Consider the following 6592-nt stretch of genomic DNA (forward strand, 5'->3'; position numbering starts at 1 on the left):
CAGATAAGTAGTGAGCAGGGGTGCAAGAGGGGGGGAAGGGAAACTAATCAATGTCCTCAGCTCTCACATTCACAGAAAGAACTGGATCTCCTCCCTGCCTCAGCCGCTCATCAGAGCCACCTGAACCAACAGCCTGCTATCTCATACCGAGACCTCCAAGGACAGTCTGCCTCAACAGGACACACCACATCAGGCGCAGCATTCGCTCCAACTCCATGTCACCAGAATCAGGGTGAGGCTGCTGCAACCATCGCGGCACAAGACAGTCTTGGGTCAGACAGACTCAGTCCCATCTCAACAAGAACAAGGGCAGACGCAGATGCAGTGATGTATGTCTACAGAGCCTGGACACCAGAGGAGATGTGCTGAATTTCCAGTGAACTGTCAGACATAGCGTCACAAGGAGGGCCTGCCATTTTCGAAGTACTGTCCCAAATTGTATAACAGTAAAGGCAGACTTTGAGAGAAACCAGAAGTCTCTTGCTCCACAGCATGAAACTGAAATGGCAAGGGGCCAAGTATAAAGGGACTGGCCAGAGACAAACATGCGCTATGACTGGAGAACAGATGCGGTTTCGCGGACATGTGAAGAGACTCTATGAGAACAACCTGCTGGAAAGGTGGTCAAATCTATTAAAGTCTTCAAAGATAACCGCTGAATGTTGCCACCAGAAGACCCTGACCACTGTGCGAGAGACTGTAACACGACAAGGCTGAAAAGGAGATCCACTGGACTTATTTTTCACGTATCCCAGAGACTGCACAGAGGATGAGGCATGGCTTGAGGCAGAGGCGGAGGAGACTCCAGATTCAGGTGAACGCACCCCCAACACCACACGTACAAACATTACAAAGAATTGTTTAACATGGCAAAAAGCAAGTGGATCTGAAGTTTTACCTGAAATATCTCTACAGGTAGCAGGCAAAATATCTCATTTCTGGTTGATTCTGGGGACGCAAAACAACATTATCTTCCAAAATTGGTTGGTATATATATTTTCACTGTTGGGGCATCAGGCACCAAAATTAAATAATCATATACCACACCACGGTCTGTTACCAAAACAGATGGGGATATAAAATACATGTTGACTTGAAAATTTGTTAGGAGGACACCAAATGTGGTCTTAGGCTTGATTTTTACATTGTAAACAGGAAGGGGTTTAAGTCACCAGAACATGAGATATCCATAGTGAATATGTACAACCAGATCATGGTTAGCCACTGTACCTACACCAATGGGACCTGTTACCCACTGGGCCAAGGTATATAACCTCAGATCTGCTTGAAATAGCACACACACACACACACACTGCGTCATGCAAGTATCTGACTTACATTGCACAGCAACAGTTAGTGAAGGAACAGACATTAAAAAAAAAAACTGGTTCCAGGAAGATTAAAGAAAGCAATTGTATTAGTAGTGATTGGGTGTATTATGATAATAGATTGTAAGCATCGACTGTTGTGTTGACCCCACAATAGGCAAATCTTTAATATACTTAACCCATCACCAGATATATTTCTAGCTAAAGCAAATGATGTGCAGTGGGAAAATTTGGCACACATGGTCACTGAGTGTTCACAAGATTGTAAATGGGAGGATAGGGGAGAAGGAATTCAATATTCTTCCTCAATGCAAACACACAGATGCCCATTTTCAGAGCATTTTTATGGGGGAAAACAAAAATGTGTATTTAGAACAAACCGCTAAATTTAAACAAAAGGTTTGCAGTTTAACAATTGACTCTTCAGAGTTACAAAAAGTGCAACAAAATGTATGGACTAATGATAAGTATGATCTGGGATTATTTTAAACTGAACATCTCAATGTGACACCAAAGAGCACATAACGTTAATGTTCGAGCGCACATCCACTCAATCCAGAAGCAGCAGCAGGTATAACACCAGAATTTTAAAACTGGTAGAAAACCGGAGTCATCATTCCATGTGCACACTCACCAGTAAGAATGCCTATTAAATAAATTAAAATAAAACAAAAAAGAGAGGATAATATAAAAGATTCTCTGGTTCCACCAGAAAGCATGTAGTTTTTGTTTATTTTGAATTGTTTATTTTGCTAATGCATTTTTCAGTGTCCCAGTTCATCCACACTCTCAGTATTGGTTTGCTTTCACAATTCCGGATAAATCATATACGTTCAGACGTATGTCCAAAAGTTTTGTGGAATCCCGCGCAGTCAGGTCACGGGTTATGCAAGTGAGTCTGGAGGACTTGGCATTACCAGCGGTAAGCAAGTGAGTCTGGAGGACTTGGCATTACCAGCGGTAAGCGCGCTGATATAAATGTTGATGATTCGATGATTTGTTCACCAACAACACAGGCCTTTAAAGTCGACACAGTAGCAGGCTAAAATATCTTGCAGACCAGGGCCACGAGGCCAGCCTGGCTAAGCTGCAATTTGTCCAGAAAAGTGTAACTTTCCTAGGACACAAAATTTCTAGTAGCGGTAAAAACATTGAGCTCAAACGAGTGGAAGCCATCCTAAAGATTCTAACACCGCGTTCTAAAAAACAATTAATGTAATTTTTTTAGGGATGACGGACTACTGTAAACAGTGGATCTGTGATTATGCATCCCTGGAGGCTCCACTCCTGTATGTTATGCATGGCCAAGGACTGACACCAACCGACAACCTGACGTGAATGACAGACGCTGACACAGCATTTACCTAACTACAACAGACTGACTTCGACACCTACACTGGGACCACCAGATCAAAACAGATCATTTACACAGACTGTAAATGAGAAACGGGGTTTCATGACAACAGTTTAGTGCAAACGACCAGTGGCGTATTTCTCCTCAAAGAAATTAGATAGCTTGGCATAGGGTCAGCCTCTCTGTCTAAGAGCAGAATGATATCAAGAGGTCACATTGTTAATGCCATATTCTGGATCGTCCATTCTGCTAGAGCAGCAACCTAATTCTATTAACAGCCATTTTACTCTGTAAAGTGTGAAGCTCACACTAAAGGTGATTCTGTTTTTTCAACAGGTAATGCTCAAGCAGATACAGTAGCAGAGGAAGCGGCAACTAACCAACATATTGTCATTGATATTCCTTTTTCCTTTCTCTCACAGATTTAGCAGAAGCACAGAGCCATGCTAACAACATAGAGAAAGCAGAATGTAAATGTTTTAACAATGTATGTCAATCTAAGGACGGCCGTCCATGTGTGTTTAAATGTTTATTTGTTGTTTTGTTTGTTTCTGTTTTATTGAAAATTGTCTGGTTTCCAAAACTACTCTTTTACGTTTTATTTCAAAATGTTTACATTTTCTGACAGGCAACACTACAGGAGGCCAGGACGTACAACCCCCTGGCCAACCGATTGATCGCTTGCAAATGGATTTCATTGAACTAACACCATGTGAAGGAAAGGAGCATTGTCATGTGGCTGTTGACATATATTCCCTACAGGTAAAGCAGATGCCTCTGCAGTCGCAACGGTGTTAGTGCGAGAAAACATTTACCCTAGAAACAAGGGGTGGAGCAGTTGAAAGAGAACATTGGAACAATTAAAAACAAATGGTCAAGTGCTGTGATGACACAGAACTCTCATGGATCAAAGCACTACCGGTAGTGTTTACTGACCATGAGAGGGAGGGGAAGGGCCCGAACAGGTATGTACTGTGTGGACATAACCAAAATGTTGAGCCTTATACACACAGGTAAATGCAGCAATCCCGCAACCAGCAGAGGGCCAGTTGCATAATTGGAAACCAGGAGACTGGGTGCTGATATAAGTCCGCCACTTGAGACGGAGGCCCAGGGAGAAAGTGTCGCTTCCCTCACAGACAAGGAACAAAGCAGAAGAAAGACGACAGCTCTCACTGAGGTGTAAAACCATACCAACAACCAACAGCTGTTGCAGATAAAGGAAGAAACGGCGAGAAAGAGACAGAAGGAACTAAAAAAAAAAAGAAAAAAAAAAAGAGAAGAAAGACCAGTACCAACTCATCATAAACCAACCCAACAGTAAAATGGACATCATTTATTTTATCTTATAATTATTTAACAGAGCGCACAGACCAAGTGAGTTCAAAACTGACTGTAGAAAATATCCAAATTCAAGATCATTGTGCATGCAATGCTCCAACCACATGTAGAATTCCTAGCTCTGCCTGCTAGCTTCAATGACACAGAATGCTGGCCAGTAAGTAATCCAGAATATACTTTTTGCGTCATGGCAGGAATGTGGATAGCACCGTGGAAAACTCAAACCCAAATAATGTTCTTAGAATTTAAATCTGAATTATTGTTCAAAGCCTATATTTTCATCTAAATCCTCAGCCCGCAACTGCTCAGTCGCTTGGCATCCTCTGCCAGTGCATCCTATGTCAAATGTTTCTTCTGTGTACAGGATCCTAGCCAAATAATTACAGCAAATGCTTATTTAAATCAAACAAAAACTGTTTCTTTTAACAGACAGTCTGCACTGCCAGAGAAGGTGTATTTAGTCTGTGGGGACCAGTGTTACAGCTGCTTACCAAGAGAATCCCACAGTCGTTTGTTCATGTTTTTGATTGCCATTTCTGTTATCACTTGTAAGATTGGTCTGATATGCAAAAAATGCACTTAGGCCATTGTTACCACTATTGAAATTGACCTCTAGCCTATCTTAGACTGGATTCCACCATATGATGACGTTGATAATATATCACACAACTGAAGTACCCTCAATCGTCAACTTCGGACAGAGTGGGATTTCCCCCACCTTATAAAGTGTTATTGATCCATAATGATCAAAATGACGGATTGTAAGGGAAATGTAACATGTGACCATAATATAATCATGTTTATGTATACTTGGATTGATCATCATTGAATCTCTAACAAATGTAACTTTGATGTTGCTGTTTCCTGTAGAACTGAGTGAGTGTTGGCCTGATTACTCCAGTCACAGTAATCTAATTAGTCCGGACACAGTGTGATAGTAATTAGCTATTCAGGCATTATGATTGATGTAAGGAACTACTTTGATGTTCCTTACACAAACTCACCTAACAAAGACCTTACAGCACGGGGGATTTGTGGTGGTTGTAGACACTAAGAAGGGATCTTGGAGACAGATGTTACACTCCAGGGGTCTGAGAGCAGGGGACAGGATACCCGTCACCTATTTCCTTTATATCAAAGAGGCTGATCAATAAGTTTGTTCCTCTCTAGGAGGAGCTTGAAGATGTTTGAAGTGCTGCTTCTCCTGTGTCATTAACTGTTTAACAACCCCCTCCCGAATGGGTGGGGTTAGCCAAATGTATAAATACCAACCACTGTCTTCTGTCTGTGTGCATATGACAAACTCAACTCTGTTGTATGTACCATGCTCGAGCATTAAATGTGTGACAATACTGTAAGAGAATTGTGTCTCGTTTCCTCCTTGCTAATGGTGGGATTGTAGAAATTGCCACGACAAGTTGCTCTGAGCTGTAATATTCGCCATGACGATCGTGAATGTGACTGCGGCGGCAGCGAACGTGACGTGACGTGACAGTGAACGTGACCGTGTACGTATGATATGACGGAATCACGTTAGTGCAAGCACTCCCGGAACCCATAGAGAATGCATTGCAGGGCTTGCAGTTTGAAAAAAAAAGCTTTTACATGAAAGTCAATGAGAGCGCTGGGGGCGATTTCCAGCCAGGCTGAAATCGCCCATAGCGCTCGGTTGGTATGAAACACAACTGCTCAGAGGAAAACAGGCTATCTTAATTTTTTACAAAATGTATTGGTTAGCATCATTATCACTAAAAAATATATACATATGATATATTATTAAAAAAAAATATTAGGCATATTATCTTTTTTTTTTTTTTTTTTTTTTTTTTTGACTCAAGGAGGGCGGCGCCCTATCGCCCTCTATTGGCCGGCCGCCCCTGTTCACAGATCAAAGTGAACGGCCAGGTACGTAGGTGGTTCACCCACATCTTCACACTGGTCCGGGTGCGATTTCTAGGACAGAACCGGTACTGTCAGTGTAGAGTGATGGAGCGGGAAAAAATTGGTATTGCAGTAACGCCACCTGGGGAATTCCACCTCCAGGAAATAACCAAACACTATTATGTGCAACAGCACAGGTTCGTTGATATCGCGTGGCAAGAGACGGCTTTACTCGTAGAAAAGAACTGAGGTGTTGCTCTGCAGCTCAGTGGGCTTCAGTTGGTGGGAGGAATGGGACGGTACGGTCAGGGGTGGCTCCTGGCATCGGCGACATAGGCGGTTGCCTAGGGCGCAAATAGCAGAGAGGGCGCCACAAGAGGCTGATCGATCATGACAAGATAAATACTTTAACCAAATGCAGTAACGTCACACCATCGTCCTCTAACCCCGGGGACACAACGGAGGCAGTAGCACCACAAAGCGCCTCGAAAAGCTGTGCGCCTCCTTTCTGCCCATGTTAATCAATTGGGCTGTTCGCACCGGGAAGCTGAGGGGGGGGGAGCCACAGGCAGCAGGTTCATTCACTCTGCAGTAACTGTAGTGAATGGGGGACACTGCAGGAGCTCTTCACTTGTGGGTGAGACACTGGCTGGGATCCTGCTGCTGTGGCTCGGTGTGTTTCTGAATA

At 43.1% G+C, this 6592-nt stretch overlaps 1 long non-coding RNA gene across 1 annotated transcript; it reads left to right on the forward strand.

Moving 5' to 3' along the window:
- The first annotated feature begins 569 nt into the window (after window positions 1-569).
- Window positions 570-5085, forward strand: LOC128448204 (uncharacterized). The gene is made up of 2 exons (XR_008339713.1): window positions 570-3444; window positions 3696-5085. It is a non-coding gene; the product is annotated as an uncharacterized LOC128448204 (long non-coding RNA).
- Window positions 5086-6592: the final 1507 nt, after the last annotated feature.

This window comes from Pleuronectes platessa, chromosome 9, assembly GCF_947347685.1.
Source record: "Pleuronectes platessa chromosome 9, fPlePla1.1, whole genome shotgun sequence".
In the NCBI taxonomy this organism is placed as follows: domain Eukaryota; kingdom Metazoa; phylum Chordata; class Actinopteri; order Pleuronectiformes; family Pleuronectidae; genus Pleuronectes; species Pleuronectes platessa.